The sequence below is a fragment of the Zalophus californianus genome, chromosome 10, assembly GCF_009762305.2.
Source record: "Zalophus californianus isolate mZalCal1 chromosome 10, mZalCal1.pri.v2, whole genome shotgun sequence".
Lineage (NCBI taxonomy): Eukaryota > Metazoa > Chordata > Mammalia > Carnivora > Otariidae > Zalophus > Zalophus californianus.
The window spans coordinates 112,692,556-112,710,770 of record NC_045604.1 but is presented as its reverse complement, the minus strand read 5'-3'; the positions used below and the strand labels follow the sequence as shown (position 1 = coordinate 112,710,770).

Genomic DNA, 18,215 nt, shown 5'->3' with positions numbered 1-18,215 from the left:
CCAGCGAGCAGAGCCAGGCCTAGAAGCTGGGCAAGACCTGCATGAAGAAAGGCGCCCGGATGACCGCCCCCCCCCAACGCACAGACATCCCCAGTGCTCTTGGCCCGTCCGCACCCCAGGAAACAAGGGAACCCGCTCATCTGACGAGGCCCGAGTGCCTCCTGGCAACAGAGAGGAACAGGTCAAGTGGGTGCAGCTGGGCTGTTTGGGGGTGCTGCGGGGGGATCAGGGAGGGGCCCCAAGGTGCCCGAGTGGAGGGTGGGGCCGGCAGATGTGCTCCAGAAAGCCTCCGGGCTGAGGGCGGGCACCCCCAGTCCTGCAGTGAGACTTCATGTCCACCACTGTCACCATGTCCGCTGGCCTGGGAGGGCCCACTGGGGCCAACTGAGACCCCTGAGGGGCCACAGCCCCGGGTGCCCCCTGCCCGGAACCTCTAGTGGGGAAGGGGCTGAGGGCCACAGCCTGGGCCCCGGGGCCCCCAGGGGCAGATGTGGGGGCAGCTCGGTGGGACGCCCCAGCCCGGCCGGGAGCCGACATTTGAGAGCGGTCTGGGTGACACTATGTGATTTAAAAGTTAATTAAACTGAGTGGTACAGAGTCTAACAGCCCCAGGTGTTTATTTCCAAAGAGCATTTGGAAGGAAAAGGGGAAATCTAATAAAAAGCTTTGTGAGGCATTGCATTAGGAAGTAATCATGTCGCTAAATCACCCGCGTCTGCAGTGGGCCTCCTGATGCCTGGGCTCCATCCCCACCCCCCGCCGTCCCCCGCGTGACCCTTCTCGGCCCAGGCAGCCAGGCCATGTGCCAGAGGGTGGCGGCCACTAGGCCCGTCCCAGCAGCGCCCTCCAGAGGCGGCCGTGCGTGCGCGCTCACTCACCAGTGCATGCATTCAGCAGTTCGCGCATTCACTGGCTCACTCGCTCACTGGTTCACTCACTCACTCGTTCAGCCACTCGCTCATCCGTTCATCCATTCATTTGCTCACTGGCTTACTGGTTCACTCACTTGTTCATCTGCTCACTGGTCCATCCATGCACACATCTGTTCACACACATTCGCTCACTCGCGCATCTGTTAGCACATTCATTCATTCACGCATTCATTCGTTCGCTCACTGGCTCACTGGTTCACTCACTCACTGGTCCATCCACGCACACATCTGTTCACACACTCACTCGCTCACTTGCGCATCCGTGCCCTGAGTACTGACCAGACCACAGCAGGAGGCGGAGGGGAGCATGCAGGCCCTACTGTGGTGGTCCGGGGCAGGATCTGTCAATAACGCATAGGGGGAAGCAGCATTTGGGTTCAGACCCCAAGGATGTGCAGTCAGAGGGGCAAGTAAGTGGGGGATTCCAGGCTCATGGGGGCCCTAAAATACAAAGGACCTCACATGCTGTCTGGTCCAGACAGATACCTCCTGCTGACGGTGCTGACCCTGCGTGGACAAGGTCCTGACGGGGAACTCACCCCCTCACAGGGCCACCGTTGTGTGTCACCAGGCTGAAACCTTCCTCCTTGGACATCCAGTCTGCCCACAGATGGTACAGAAAGTGGGAAGACTGGACTTCCTACAGCCGAGCATGGGGCTAAGTGTGGGTGCCCTCGCGGGTGCCAGGCAGTTGTGGGAAACCCCAGGATTCTAGGGAAGGAGAGCGAGATGCAAAATATGGCTGGAATTCATCCAACAAACGCTAAGGCCTCCTGTTCTGGGTACCAGGGTGGCTCCCCTAGGATCTGGTCAGAGCATGCAGCAGGTCCTTCCCCGGCCCACAGAACCACCCTCTTTCCCAAGCTGGCCACAGGAGGGGTCCCTCCCCTGCAGTCCCGGGGCACCCTGCATTGCCCCCAGGAAGCTCTGCCAGGAGCTGGCCCCAAGTCCCTGTTCCCACAATTTTTCAGGGGAATGAACACCTTTCCCCCGGCTCCCGTGTGCTGCGCTGAGACTCAGTCCACAGTTTATAGTGTTTACTGTAAAGTATGATTACCAGCTTCACCCACTCGCTCCACGTCGCCCACCAGAGGGCCCCCCCGCCGCAGCACCTCTATGCTCAGCTGACCTCCACGCCCTCTGAGCTCCCCTGAAGGAGGGCCCACCATGACCCCTGTGTCAGGTTTGAACCCACTGGTCCAGGAGGGGCCAGGACTGCCCAGGATCAGAGTGCCACCCAGCCCCCCGTCCGTAGTGGCATCTGCTGGTACGGAGGCCCCATCGTCTGCCCCTCTCCCCAGCTCTCCGCGGGCAGCTCTGCACCCGGGCAAGGTAGCTTCGGCCCCAGGCGCCTAAACGTCTCTCCACAGAAACCAAACAGATTCTTGCCAGGCAGGATGTGGGATGGAGGAAATCCTTCAGGTCTGAGTGTACAGCGTGATCTGGAAGCTCTCCCGTGCTGGGCAGCCCCCGATCATGATGGCTAGAGGGGGCCGACCCTGCCTCTGCCTGCAGCCCAGCCCCTGCGGGGTGCTCCCTTTCCTGCAGACTTTGGTGCCCGGAACAGGTTCAGGGTGAGGGAGGCCCACTCCCAGCGACAGTCAGCATCCCCCAGGAAGGAAACTACCTCTGATAAGAGCATCACCGAACCACCGTCAGACGGGGGCCCCTGTACCTGCGACGGCAGGGGACACAGACACGGGTGGAGGGACACCAAGGCCATGCCCCTCTCCCTGGGGGCCTCTCGCCACATCGTGCTTGGGACCCCAGATCTCGGAAGATCAGGTCTCGGGAGAGATGGGCTGCCCCCCGCAGGGCAGGAGTATGGGCCCCCTGACTCCGAGGACCCCTTCTGCCCCACAGCAGTATCTTTCCCAGGCTCACTCCCTGGGGCCACTCATCCACAAGCCGCCTTCTTGCGCAGGCTGCAAATCGAAGGTACAAAAGTTAACTTATTCATCACCCAGCGGAGTGCTCCAGCCCCTCCTGACACTCTGTCTTGAAAGGGCAGCCCAGGATGGGCGGGTCCCACCTCCTGCGTGTCCTGGCGATGCTCTGGGAGGAAGTGGAGCCCGTGCTGTTCCCTGCTGCCCTCTGACTAGCAGGCAAGCTCTGTCCTGCACAAATAGGGGCTCCCCCGGGCGTATCTGTGCGCTTCCCACTGCTACCCTAAGTCTCTGCCTCAGGGTGGGCAGGACCCGGACCCACAGCTGGAGCTGCTGACCCAGGACCCCGCAGGGCAAGAAAGAGGAGACAAGCCCCAGTGGGCCAGGAAGAGGGTGGGGGAAGCCCCGGAGAGAGGATGCACCCATGGCCTTGCCCTGGGGCCGGGCTGGGCATGGCCTGCTCCAGGACACCGGGGGCCTGTTGGGAGGTGCAGTCCAGCACCCCTCCATGGGCTCTCAGACGGGCAGCTGCACCTCCCCTGCAGTCCGTCCAGAGACGTGGCTGGTGTCCGGGACCCGCAGTTCTGGGTTTGGAGGAAGGCTCTGGGGCCGGGCTCCCAGCCGGCCCTCACAGACCCACAGAGGCAGCACCCTTCCTGCTCGGCACCTGCCTGGGGCCTGCGGGGGCTGGCTGCCCAGCACACGTTAATTACGATAAACCACGGTGTTTTGAAAAACTCGTGTTTTTATGTGATTGTTTTTTTAATTGGTTGATTTAACATTTGAAATTTGATTTAAATTTCAGCTTGATTTTCCTCACCATGGGGTCAGGCCCAGAGCCGGGAAAGTCATCACCGGAGCGCGTGTCACTAGCGGCAGGCATCCCGGGGCACGCGTTCCCCGGGCGCCACCGTGGGCGTGCTGGCCCCGGGGCGGGGGCACTCACAGTGAGCGGGGGCGGGAGGCGGCAGCCGCAGGGAACTGTCCTCACTGCTTTCCCCTCCTCCAGAGCCCGGACTCCTGGGGCGGCTGCACCCCCAGGTCAGACCCACACCCCCTTGCCGCCTGCTCTCGAGCTGACGGGGGACAGCTCTGGGAAGGTGCAGGTGCCAACCACCTCACGGGCGGCCTGCCCTGCGTGGGAGCGGCCTGCCCGCTGGGGTGTCTATGCAGCGACACGAGGCTGGGGCGGCTGTGATGGTCTCGGGCAGGAAGCTGGCCTGGTGTGGAGGCCGACGTACTCCCTGTGGCAGGCAGCCTGGCCCCACAGCCTCTGAGCCTTTGTCCCTTCCTAACGCAACAGAGGCCGTGTCCACCTGGGAGCCCGCCGGGAGGACAGCAGAGACACGCACCCAGAGCCCAGGAGCTCTACCAGCCAGGCGTGTGCACTGACGGAAGCGCCACTGCGCTGCTGGTGCCCCCCCCCGCCCTGAGGCCACCAGAGGCCACCGGCTGTCCCCTCCACTCCAGCTGCCCCCACACAGGCCAGTACCACGGGCAGAAACGCCACGTTCCACACTCTCCAGCCACATGTTCCCTACCCACGGTCCACGCTTTCCTGTCTCACGTCTTTGTGGTGCTGAGTCCTCTGCCTACGTAACCTGCTCCTTGTAAGGCCCTTCCCATCCTTCAAGGGCCGTCTCAAAACCTGCTGCTCCCGTGAAACCTCCCAGAGCCTGCAGAGAGAATGAGCCATCTCCTCATTCACTCGGTCTTTATCCACACACCCACCCATCCATCTGTCCGTCCATCCACCGATCTGTCCGTCCATCCACCATCTGTCCGTCCATCCACCCACCCACGCGTCCATCCCTCCATCCACTCACTCATCCATCCACCATCTGTTTGTCCATCCACCCATCCATCCACCATCTGTCCGTCCATCCATCCACTCACTCATCCATCCACCATCTGTCTGTCCATCCATCCACCATCTGTCTGTCCATCCATCCATCTGTCTGTCCATCCATCCACCATCTGTCCATCCATCCACTCACCCACCATCTATCCATCCACTCACCCATCCATTCACTATTTGTTCATCTACCCATCCATCTACTCACCCATCTGTCCATTCATCCATCCACTCACCCATCCATCCACCATCTGTCTGTCCATCCATCCACCATCTGTCCGTCCATCCATCCACTCACTCATCCATCCACCATCTGTTTGTCCATCCACCATCTGTCTGTCCATCCATCCACCCTCTGTCCGTCCATCCATCCACTCACCCATCCATCCACCATCTGTCCGTCCATCCATCCACTCACTCATCCATCCACCATCTGTCCGTCCATCCATCCACCATCTGTCCGTCCATCCATGTACTCACCTACCATCTATCCATCTGTTCATCCATCCAACCACTCACCCACCCATCCACTATCTGTCCATTCATCCACTCACCCACCATCTATCCATCCACTCACCCATCCATTCACTATTTGTTCATCTACCCATCCATCTACTCACCCATCTGTCCATTCATCCATCCACTCACCCATCCATCCACCATCTGTCTGTCCATCCATCCACTCACCCACCATCTGTCTATCTACTCACCCAACCAATCATCACCTATCTGTCCACCCACCTACCATCTGTCCATCCATCCATCCACTCACCCATCCATCCACCATCTGTCTCTCTGTCCATCTATGCACCCACCATCTGTCCATCCGTCCATCCACTCACACATCCATTCACCATCTGTCTATCCATTTGTCTTCCTACCCACCCCCATTTGCCCATCTGTCTATCCACTCACCCATCCAAACACCACCTGTCTGTCTACCCATCCTTCTATCCATCCACTCCTCCATCTACCCCTGATCTGTCTGTCCATCCTGGCTGCTGGCTCCCATTCTAGCCCTGGCACCCATGGGCTTCCCCCTTCCCTGCCCAGTGGGCCCTGGTTTGGTATAAATGGTGCATCTTGCAGAGACTAGCTCTGGTAGCACGTGTCCCATCCTGTCACCAGGGACTCGGGCTGGACCCTGCTCCTCTCACTGGTTTTGTTTCCTAGAGGCCGTCTGGCTGCCTGTCTGGTTCTTGCCATGCAACCACTGCCCAGCATGGGCCTAGAACAGTGTCTGTGGCCTCTGGCCCCATGTCTCCTGGAGCCTCTGAGCCGTACTTCTGGGAGCCTGATGGGGAAGAGGGGCTCCCCCAACCTCCACACACCATGTGGGGACACCCCTTGCACTACACTTACCTGTTGATGTCCGTATCTACACAGCACCCACGTGGACACCAGGTTGCCCTGTTTGCATGTGTGCATCTGCCCCACACCCCCATATCAGACCCACCGCTGAGCTCCTTGTCCTGCACTGTGCTTGCCCCTGAGGACGGCCTCCCTCCCTCCATCTCGGCCCACCCAGCCCATCCTGATGATGCTCACCATCCTCTGCCCACCTCGGGTGCTGCCTGGCTGCCCCCCAACCTCAGCAGCACCGTCAGCCTGCCCCCCGTTGACTCCACCACCCTGCCCTGTCCGTCTGTCCTCCTTGCAGCTGAGGAGCTGCCTGGGAGCCGACTGTCCAGTGGCCTCGTGTGTGCCCCCCATAGCCCGTCCCAAGGCAGGACTGTGATGCCCCGGCTACAGGCGCAGGCGTGGGCCCAGGGTAGGCGTGCAGCAGGTGCTCAAGGTGTCTACGGGACAGAGTCATCACACAGGGCCAGCAAGCCCTCCCCACGTGACCAGCACACACATCACAGCAGCTCTGTTCACGGTGGCCGAAGAGGGCACACAACCAGAATGTCCACCAACAGACGACAGATAAACCAGATGTGGTCACACACACCGCAGTGTCACTCGGCCATAAAGAAGCAGCGCAGTGCTCACCTGGGTACACATGGACCAATCCCGACAACCTGACATGAGTGAGAGAAGCCAGACACATGGGGGCGCGTGGTGTGGGATCCCGCTGACGTGAAATGTCCAGAAGAGGCAGAAAGGCTAGTGGGTCCCAGGGCTGGGGGAGGGGGGGCGGGGAGGGTCGCACCTGGACACGCCCCCTGGGCGAGGGCCACACACCACTGTGAATACGCTAACAACAATCCTGGGTCCTAGACTTGAAGAGGGTGGATTTCGTGGGAAGTGAATCACATCTCAAAGATACCCTGTGTGGGCGTGAGGAAGTCGCTGTGGTCACTTCTGCGAACAGACCCATCTCCTGGAACAGGGGCTGGCAAAACCATGGCTTGCGGCCAAACCCGCTGTCAGCGTCTGGTAAATAAAGTTGGATCGGCACACAGCTGGGGTCAGTTACGTACTTGTTGGTGGCTGCTCGTGCGTGACACCAGCACAGCCCCACACTTGTGACACGGGATGTGTGGCCTCCAAAGCCCCAGTCTTCACTCGCACTTCACGTTCGCCAAGCCGCGCCTAGCACACTCTCAAAGGACCAGCCCCCCCCCCGACACGCCTCCCATGGGAAGAGAAGTGGGGGCATGCATCGGGGTGCACCCCGTCAAGAGACCTCAGGCTCAGGACAGTGTGGGGACCAGCACCCGGGCCGGGGCGCCCTCCCTGCAGCCGGCTCAAGAGTGTCCCCAACCCCTGGGCTCTAGCTCACAGAACTGCCGACCGTCACTCAGCACACATGCTTGGCATGGGCAGAGATGCAGCGAATGTGCCAGACAGATGGCTCAGAGGCAGTTTAGGGGGGCCCCGAGCAGGAGGGACACGGCCTTGCACTCTGACACCAGCGGCCTCGCCATGACTACGAGGAGTGCCTTGTCCCCCAAAAGCATCTTCACATACCGTCTACAGAAGGGGTGCAGGGCAGGGAGACAGGACAGGGCTCCGAGGACCACAGACGGAGCTCTGCGGAAGACAGAGGCCACCTGGCTCTTGTGGCAGGTGACAGCAGGCCCGATTCCCTACCACCAACCCGGGGCCGAGGCTCCGTGCGGGTAGACTGAAGCACTTGCCTGGGACTCGGGCACACCCCTGCCTCCCTGTGCCACCTGGGCTAACATGACATGGTCCACCGCGGCCAACACTGTGGCATCTGTAGGCATGGCAGACTTCCTGGGGAGGCCTGCCCAGTGCTGGCCCTGCCCCAGAGGCCTCAGCAGAGGGAGAGGACGGGTGAGGGGCCAAGGGCACAAGATGTCACCCACGAGAGACGGAGCCGCAGGATGGCATCAGATTATCCCAGACCAGTGTGGGCTGGGGCCTCGGAACAAGTGAGTGGGCTGCCCAGTGGCCGAGGCTAAGCACAGTTGCATCACGCGTGTGGCCGCGGGACAGTCAGGAAGAGCAGTGATGGGGAGGGCCGGCCTAGGGCAGCCCCCCAGCTGCCTGGCCCTCCCAGCTCCCCCCGGCAGGGCCCCATGGCCAGGCAGCTTGCTCCCAGCCACCCCGGGCCCCCAGGTGGCAGGCGCCGTGCCCTGTGGAGCCCTGTGCAGGCAGCAGGGCCGTGGAGGCCTCAGGACAGCCTGCCTGCTCCGCCCCATGCTCCCTGTGCTCTCCCCAGGGAAACGGCTTTCACGTTATTTACAGCGGCCAGACCAGAAGACGCGCCTCCTTCCGACTCGGGGACAGCAGAGACCCCAAACAGGGTATGTGGTTAATAGCAGCACCAAGCCAGGAAGCCGGTCCTCTTGGCAACCAGAAGCTGTTCACACAAGCTCCCCAAGGAACGCCCTCCACAAACTTTGATGTGAACTAATTAAGTTTGCACAGTTAATCAAGACCGGCTGCCTCAGAGACTCGGCATCCACAAATGCAGAGACGGGCCGTGGGGAGACGGGCAATGGCTCCCTATCACGTCAGCCCTCCTGCCGGCACAACTGCTCAGATGCAGAGGCTCAGGCGCATGGCGCCAGCGATGCTCTCGTACCAGGGTCTCCGTGCTCCATGAGCTGGATGCGGGCTTCCGGCGACCCACCAGTGCCCCAGGACCGGTGGTCCAGCCCAGCAGCGTCACCTCCCACAGGTAACCCCATGACGGGGGCCGGGGGCCAGCCCGGGGCACCGCTGGTGGGGCTGCCGGGGGCCGCCACCGCAGGACAACAAACACCCGGGGGACGGACCTGTTGTGAGGCCCAGAGAGGAGGCAGGGGCTGGAGCACCTGACCTGGTCCCTCGGGACTTGCTGACAGTCACCTAGACCGAAGCAGGTGTGTGGCCTCCACTCTGTGGCTGCCCGGCACACCCCCAGAGGGGCCCTGCCCGCGATTCCTCCCGCCGCCCCAGCCAGTCCTTGTCCCCGACGCCGCAGCAGGGAATGGAAGTAAAGGGCGGTCATGAGAAAGAGCCCCTTGTCGAGGGCCGAGGGACGGGGGTTTGAGCACGGGCCAGCTGTCAGCTCCGGACGTGAACCAGCCACCGACTGAAGACAGATTTCCACGCGTGTAGGGAGGCGCTGCCTGGATAAGAATCGCACGATTAAGACACCATCTCCTGCAACGAGGAGCGACACTTGCTCAAAGAAATCCTCTGGGTCCACGTCCTTTAGGTGCTGCCCTGCCTCGTGGCTCTGCTTCAAGGTGCAGAGGGGAGTGCAGGGTCCTTTCTGCTTCTCCTAAGTCAGGGACCCCTCCATGGCCCCAAGCCGGTGGGCAGTGGCAGAACTGGGACCAAAGCCCCACTTCTGGCAGGACTGAATCAGCCAGAACCTTCCAGATATGCGTGGCTCCTCGCTCAGGCTCCCCTCCCTCCCTGAAGCTTGGCGACTCTGAGGGCAGCCTGGGCTTCCCTGGTCTCTGACCCTGTGTTACAACCTCCCAGGTCTGTCCTTCAACAGCCAACGCTGAAGGTGACATGTCAGCGCGGCCTCCTGATGCCATCGGCAGCACCCCCAGGCGACTGCCCAGGTGACGCGCTCAGGACCCTCTCCAGGCCTGGAGGCCGGTCTGTGTCTGCACAGAGAGCCCGCAAAGTGCTGACGGCCACCTCGGCGGAGCAGAGACCAGTCGGGCCCGCAGTGCACCCTGCTCACAGCCCACACCGCCCGTGTGTTGGGGACGCCCCCACATGCAGATGGGCACTCCGGGGTGACATGGCCTGGACCAAAAGGACCTGAAAACAGTGACTGGCAACTGCGGCCCCAACATCCACCTCACGCAGCACCAAGGGCCCCAGGGAAAACGTATGTCAAATTGGTCTGGGGGTGTCTGCTACGGACTGACGTGTCGCCCCCAGATTCGCAGGCTAAAGCCCAACCCCACCGTGGAGGTGCCAGGAGGTCCGGAGGTGGGTCGGTGCCCCTACAGAGACCCGGGGGAACCCCCTTGTCCCTCCTGCCATCGGAGGGCCCTACCCCAGCCTCAGTGGCCTCCTCAGGGGGCCCTCTGGCTGCAGGGTCACCACCGCAGCGTGTGGATGAGACGGGACCCCAGGGTGTCCTCTGCCTTCCAGCACCAGCGACTCCTTCTGTGAGCTGCGGCCCCGCCCTCCTGCTTGGGGGGACGGTGGTGCCTCTCCCTGCCAGGCTGCCAGTCCCGGCCGCACAAGCCAGGAGCCCCGGCAGGGCTGGCACCCGCTGATGCCGGGCAGCCAGGGTGCAGGTGGGGGCATGCGGGTGGCGGAGACCTTGCTCCGCATGCTCCTCCAACGTCCCCCCCACCGCGCCTTCATCACAAGGCTTAAACACCACACCAGGAATGGTGACATGACCACATGTAACCCTGTCCTAACCTGGGCCATGTCCACCACCTCCCGGCAACGGAGGGGGGACTCAGCAAGTCTGCCACCGGCGCAGGAACCCGCACGGCCCACGCCTGCTGCCGCAGCGCTAGACCCCTGCTCACAGGGCGGGCACAGCGTCTGTGACCGCCACGCTATGCAGACCATACTGGGCGCCATCAGGCCATCCCTTCGCGGGTTGCAGAAGCCGAGGCTGGGGGCTGACTTGGGAGCCACAGCAGCCCCCCTGCCCCGCCGCCCCCTGGCAGTGCCCACGTGAAGCCCACCCTTGGTGGGTCAACTGTTGGAGGCCCCGCTGACCTTCAGCCATCTCGCACCACACTGCCAAGCTGGACAGGCACCCTCCTGCCCCGTGCACGGTCTTCAGTAAGGCCCGAGTGGGCAGGGCCTTGCCATCTCATTCCCAATCACGACGCACACGTGCCCACGGTTCCATAGCACAGACCTCCAAAATCCAGAATCCTGGAGTCCCAGCCAGCAGAGTCATGGCCTCACCCGGACACGTGCTCCAGGATGCTGCCGGGGTTGGCCAAGGAATGCACAGCCACTTGGCTGAGGGCCTTGGTATTACCGTGGGCAGCACTCAGCGCCCTGGGTGTCCTTCCCCGAGCCACAAGGAGCTGCATGTGAGCACTGTTAGCTCATGACCACGTTCCCATGCTGTCGGGTTCCGTGGCGGTCACCCCTTGCTGCTGGGAAGGGTGGCTGCTCTGGAGGCTGCACCTGAGGTCTGGGTAGCCCCCCGCTCCTGGCAGGCTGTCTCCCATGCTTCCAGCCTGGAAGGCAGCAGTCGGGCTCCAGACCTCGCCACGGGGGCAGCCCTGGGCCTGGCCTTGAGGAGTCTGTGCCCCTGGGGTCCCTGTAAGGCCCACTCGGAGCCCCAGGGCACCTTGTGTGGGCTCACACGGAGGCTGGGATTTGGAGGAAGGCAGATGTGGACCCAGAAGCTAACCGGCTGTTTGCCTGCCCCCGCCTCCCGCCAGACCTGCAGCTTCCGAGTCCCTAGCCCCAGGCGTGAAGGCGGGGAGCGCGCAGACACGTGGGGACTTGCCTGGGTAGAGGAAGCATGCCGGCAGGAACAGATGGTACAGGCGACGCTCACCTGGAAGGTGTCAGGTGCCGGAGACGTGCCGCGAGCCAGCAGGGACGTGGGCGGGGAGGGCAGAACCCCGACAGGCGTCGGTGGAGAGGGCGGGGGCTCCTGGGGAGCCTGGCACGTGTGTTGCTCAGGCATCTGCTTTCCAGGGAGCGCTGGTGGCTCTGAAGAGGGGGGTCGTGGATGGGCCGCGTAGGGGCAGCCCCTGAGCCCGAAGCCCAGCCACAGCGCTCCCAGGGTCCTGGTCACTGTGACGTGACAGCCGCTTGTTGCTCTAAGTGATTTGTTACCAACAGGTAACTAAAACGGCGACAGTGACACGTGAAAAAAGAACCAAACGGGTCTTTTGAACATGAAAAGTACAGTATTTGAGAAAAAATTTACCGAACGAGACACACAGCAGATGAGCGGCTCCCAAAGAGCAGGTCAGTGAACCGGAAGATGGAGTGACACAGACCATCCAAACCGAAACACGGCAAACACTCACAGGCGCGACACCAAGTGACCTTCCCTGTGTGTGACTGGAGCCCCGGGGAGAAGGGAGGGGCACAGAAACAGCACATGAAGAACGACTGCCGGGTCATCTGAATCTGGTTGACTATAAAGCCACAAACCCGAGAAGCCCCAGGAACCACAGCAAAACAAGCACAGAGAAAATCTGGCAATCGGCCCAAGGCAAACAGACTAAGTACAGGGGCGGGGTCAGACTGCTAGCCTTGGACGCCCCTCTGGATGCCCAGGGGCATGGCCCTGTGCTGGGCCCCAGGCTCCCACTGCAGCGGAGGAAGGCAGTGGTGTTCGGGGCCCTGCTGACCATTCAGAGGACAGAGCGTGAGGGAGCCACGCTGACTCCCGGGCCCAGATCTCCCCCAGGAACCAGGAGTTGTGGTGTGATTACGGTTCTTTAGCAACGCTGCCCAGGGGCCTGAGGCACGAGGATTTTCCCGGGGTGAGGCGGGGAGAGGCTTCAGACGGGCCTACCTTCAACGGAGCCTCAGCGGGGTTACGCTGGTAACGCATCTATCTCCCAGGAGCCTGGTCTGGAGGCGTGGTCCTCCCAACGCGGTCCCACACCAGCGAACACACAGACACGGGATGGACCGGAGGACCTGGCTAAACGTCCCAGCATGTGGGAACACAATCAATCAAGGCAGGACCACAAACCAGCCTTTAATCGGGTAGAAAATGCTCACAGTCCGGTGTTGAACGAAGCAGGAGACAAAACCACGTATTTTGGGTCGGCTTCACTAGGAAATACACACGAACAGAGGAGTGTCCCGCATGGCTGAGGTTTACCCTGCAGGCCCTGCTGTCCTTGATTCGCTTCCAAAAACTGCTTTTATTGTCAGGACCCGGGACTGTGTGTGGCCACCAGCGAGGAAGGATGGCTGAGTCCAGGCCTGTGGGGGCCCCAGGATGGAGGTCAGGGACAGGGTCTGCACTGCAACCCCAGGGCTGGGTGGCGGCCCCGGGGGAGGCAAGGGCTCACCTCTCTGTGAACGCGGGCTGCACGCCCCACTCAACACCCCTCCCCCTCAAACGCCTGCTCACCCGGCATTCCTAAAAGTCAGCTTCAGCCCTCAGCCCCAGTCTTAAAATCTCTTGAACAAGCTCCTGCTGGTCTCAGAAAAAAGGGCCAACACTCTGGCCTAGCCGCCAGGGGGCCGTGTGCCCCAGGCCCTGCTCCTCACCAGCTTCCCCTCAGACCACCTCCGAAATGCCTGGGGTCTAGCCCCACAGCTTTGTTTCAGTTGAGGGCACCGGGGCCTCCTTGACCATAGCGCCTTGGCACAAGCTGCTGGTATTGAAACCAGGTCTTCCCTGTGCACTGTGTTGCCTCACAGTGTGAGGGCCCACCGTCCGCTGGAAGGAGATGGCCCGTTTGCTTGGGAAGAAGCTGTCGTCCCAAGAAGTCCCCAGCCTTTCTTGAACACATCTCATAACCAAGAAGTCAGCGCTGTACACGAAGCCGGCCGGCTCTCTACTCACGTTTGTGAATTTTCTTCCCAACGTTGGGGAGTCTTTCCTTATCCTGAGCTGAGGGCTGTGTCCTGGGATCCCTGCCACTGTCCGATCCCCCCAAACAAGCCAGCTGCCCCCCTAACCCCAGGAGGGCCCAGCAGGCGCCAGAAAGCGCTGGCTCCGGCTTGGGCGTCATCCAGGTAAGCACAAGCTGGCCTCTCCTCCCTAGGTCCAGGGGGCAAGTGTGTCTGGGCAGAGGGGGCCGGGGGGCCGCAGCGCACTCCAGAGGACTGCTCAGACACTCTGGGTGTCCCCGATCCCCGAGCCTGCTCAGCTGAAAAAATGAGAGAAGTTTTGAAGTCAGCATGCATTCAAACCAACTCTATTTGAAATTCAGGGGACCCAAAAAAGGCAAATTCAAATTAAAGTGTCTATCTAGACTTCATCGCTACAGCAGGAGATTGGAACGCTCCGTGAGTAGGCTTCTTCCGACAGGAGCCTGTGTGTGGTCTCGACTACCTGTCCGGCGGGGGGGGGGGGGGGGCAGGCAGCAGAGGAGAAAGGGCGCAGCCCCCCGACCCTAGGAACCCTGTTAGTCCTCTACTTCCTGGCGGGGCCGCCTACTTCCCAGGCTCGCCCGCCATCCTCCCGCAGCCAGGCCTTGGGCCGCACAGAGCCGGGGTGAGGCCGGGGCCGGGAGGGAGGACAGCAGGCCGGCCCAGGGCAGTGTGGCGGGGCTAGCCTACCGGCCCTCCTCCCAGGAACAGGAGGACTCGGAGTGTCGGGGGCTCTCCGTCCCAGCCAGAAGCCCCCTTCTGCGCACGGCCAGCGTCTCACTGGTGGGTGGCCTGGGGGCCAGCCCGCGCACCGCACTTCAGCCTCGGCACCGGGCAGGGCAGCTCCTGCACACCCAGCTCCCCCCGCGGACAAGGCTGCCCTGCCAGGAGGTGGGGACGAAGGCCAGGCTCACCCGGCGAAGTCCCAGAGCCCTTAGCGTCCTCTTCTCCTCTGCTTTAAAAATCAGACAAAATACAGCAAACCCCTTTCTTTCGCTATTACTCAGCTCAGAAACCGATACTCCGACTCTGATTCCAGGATCTGACTCAAGGCAACTGGACGGTTGCTGCCATCCCAGGACCCCTGCCCCCCCTCATGCATAACCGCAGGGGTGGGACCAGGCCAAGTCCCAGCACCTCGGAGTCCTGACCGTTCTGCACAAGTCACCACGGAGCCACGGTGGCAGGGAGGGTGCGGAGGCCCTGGCTTGAGTGGACCCCGAGGTCCCGACTCCCGGGCCAGGCTGGTGCCCCCTGGGCAGTCAGGCCCACAGGCCACGCTGCAGGGGTGTCAGCCTGCCCCTGCACCACGCCCCCACAGCCAGCCGTGCCATGCGGTCAATCGTCTGCTCCACAAGGTCAGCTTCGGGGAGACCAGCACCGGGACCGAGACTGAGACGCTTGGCCACTGAGAGGCAATGCTGGCACTTACGTGCAGGGCTGGCCTGACCCCACTGATCTCGGTGTGCTGGCCAGGGAGCAGGACAGCAGCACACCTTGGCCACCCAGACCTGTCAGCAGCCGCTGGGCAGGGCAGGAACACCCGCCCATCTGCCTGGCAGGGGCAGACCACGGATTCCCCAGACGTCAGCCACTGTGCTCTCAAGCTGAACCCCAGGCCTCGGTGCCACGGCCACGCCAGCATCCCAGCCCACGGGGAGGCCTGCACCTCGCTTCTGTGGACATGCCTTGAGTCCTCACTCACACCTGCCTGCATCTCAGACCAGTCACGACGGGGCTGGTTGCAATCCAAAAGCACATCAGAGAACAGCCTGGTCCAGGCCAAGGGGTGCCTGGCGGGAGGGGAGCAGGTTGGCAGGGCAGGGAGTTAGGGGTCGGTGTGGGAGGGCAGGCATCACACACGTGTGCTGACAGGCCGGGGCGGCCGAGGCAGACCGTTCTCGTGTGCCGGTGAAAGCTTTGGGACGCTGGCCTCTGCAAGCCCCCCCCTCGTCGGGCGTCTCTGCCTCAGGATCTGGGACCCCTGCACGAGACGACAGCAAGGCGGGGAACGGCCTGCGACAGCCAAATGCCGCACAGAGGCGACAGGCCCCTCCCCACCACCGAAACACCATCAAACCGTCAGACCCACTGCAAGGGGCTTGGAACACGTGGCGGGGTGGGGGTCCACAGCAGGACGGAGGGGAGGGGGGCGAGCCTCAGAAGGATGGGGGCCCAGCTTTGGACCGGCCCCTCTCCTGACACCAGGCCCCAGCGTGGGGCTGCACGGTCAGGGCTGGTCCCAGGTCAACACCTAACAAGTGGAACTGTCCCCGGAGCATGAGGAGCCTGCTCCGGAAGCCCCTCTTCCTCCTCCAGCCAAGAGCTGTTGCCGTGGCAACTGCAAGGCCCGCCAGCCCTGCGCCAGCAAGCTGGTGCCCCGTGGACAGTGCCCCATGACGCGAGCTTCTCTCCTCAACCCGGCCTTGTCCAAACCCCTTCTCTTGCTCGGCCCGACCACCCCGCCTCTGGACAGGGAAGCTCTACCTCTCCACAGCCTGGCCTCTGGCCCCTTCCCCGCCTCTGCTCACCCACGGCAACTGCTCCCATGTGAGGCTACCTCCATGGTGGGCGGCCCTGCCCTGTCTGTGCCCATCGGACAGGGGTCCCCACGCACTGGTGCCCTGGGCCCAATGTGCGGGGGTGTGAGCGAGGGTGGCGGAAGGAGCCTGTGCTCCGTGGGTGACGGGTCATGGAGGAGGGCCAGCCGGCAGACCCAGGCTGCTTATTTACCAGGCTGCCCTACAAGCAGAGAAGGTGGCAAAGCAGAAAGCTCCCTCAGGGGGCAGCACGGCCTGCGCAGGCCCCAGCCATGGCCAGGTCCGCGAGGGCCACACCACAGGGTGTGGGGACAGAACTCAGGCTTGGGGACAGAATGGCCACAAGGCTGGGGTGGGGCCGGCGGCAGCCGCACACCCAGTCGCTTCCAGGAGCAAGCCGGGTGGACACGGGGAGCTCGGCCTGAGTCTCTGTCCCTTGGATAACGGACAACCTTGGGCAGGACCTGGCTCTGCTCCTCTCCGGGGCCCAACCAGCGGGCATCTACTGGAAGAGGACCTGAGGAGGCAGGGCCTGGGTCTGTGGGGGGTGCGGGGAGGCTGCCAGGGCCCAGAAAACAGGGTGCTCCATACGCCTGCCCAGGGAGAAAGCTCGGGTGTCACGACTGCATGGCGGGAGTGTGGTGTGAGCCCTCTACTGCTTCTCTAGCACCTGCACGTTCTGCACGGGTACGGGACCCGCGTGGCCTCTGAAGCTCCCTCAGGCCACTCTTCTCCGGGGAAGGCAGGGAACTGCTTGCAGGGGCCTCTCCGCACCCCAGCCTTGGCCCCAGGAGAGGCACCAGCCCTTGTGCGCACGTGCGTGTGGGGGACTGTGTGTGATGGTGTAAGATCTCGGGGTCGAGCACCGGGTACCACACCGTCCACAGGGCTGGGTTCCTCCACACACACGGTCTGCAGGTCATCGGTGCACAGGGAGGGAGGGGAGGCTCCCAGAGGTGAAGCCGCGTGACTGTCCCACACAGCCCAGGGGAGGCAGGGTGACAGTCACACTCAGTGGCTCTGACCCCACATCGGGCACCTTTCACAACAAAACAGGGGTCATCCCTGCAGCCCTAAGAGTCGCCTCCATCTGGCAGACACTCACCCACTGCTGGCTCTGGGCCCGCACCAGATGCCAAGGGGGCCGAGTGAGGGCCAGTGCCCCCAGCAGACATGCGTCCCGTAGGAGCAGGGGCACTGCCAGGACAACCCATGGCAAAATGTGAGCTGGAGGTGACCATGGGGAGGTTTGCTGGCTGACACACAGCCTGCCACTCAACCTCAGTCTCTGCTGCTCTGGGGACCCTCGTGAACCTGCCTCCCTGCCCAGGTCCTCGGGTGGCCCGGCCCTCAGTAGAGATGTTCAAGGGGGCCAGGCTGGGAGGCAGGCCCTGGAGGAGCCCAGACAGGTCCTGCTCTGCAGGGAGGCCACGCCTGAGCGGGGAGGAAGTCTCGTCCCTGAACACTGGTTATAGCAGAGAGCAGGGGCAAGGCGACCCTTGGAAAGCTCCGGGGCAAGGCTTGGGGAGCCGGCTGGCACCAACGTGCCTCCAAGTCCCCAGCGGCAGAGCCCCCGAGAGGAGTGACATCCCCACATGAGCCAGACTTCTCCTGGAGGCACCTGAATCCACACAAGCAAGCGTGGGGGCTACGGGATGCTGCCCACACCCCCAAGGAGCAACATGCAGCAGAGGGTCAGCACCTGACAGGCTCCCGCAGTCCCTGGGCCCCGGAGCCCTCGCGCAGCGAGAGGAGTGGCCCTGGAACTTCCGGGTTCTGGCCCGCACGGGGTGCGCACACGGCGTTACAGCCCACACACAGCCCCCAGCAGTGCCCTGGACAGCCCGGAGACCTGGGGGCACCAGGGGAGACACAGGCGTGGCGACGCCGCACGCAAGCCGCTCTGCCGAAGCCGGAAGCCATGTCCCGCCTTGTCCACTGCCCCCGAGCAACCCCCAGGGCCAGGCCAAGAGGACACCACGGCATCCTGCAGCAACCCTGTCCACAGCCTGCCCTGGGGGCGCTGGCACGGGACCCACCCACCGTCCTTACCATCAGGGCCTTCTTGCAGGACGGGGGGCAG

The 18,215-nt window shown here is 62.8% G+C and overlaps 1 protein-coding gene across 2 annotated transcripts in view; it reads right to left on the bottom strand.

Moving 5' to 3' along the window:
* The window catches only part of LOC118355945 (mitotic spindle assembly checkpoint protein MAD1-like), a 228,895-nt gene that overhangs the window by 20,129 nt on the left and 190,551 nt on the right, over positions 1–18,215 (bottom strand). The gene's annotated exons all lie outside the window — the stretch shown is intronic.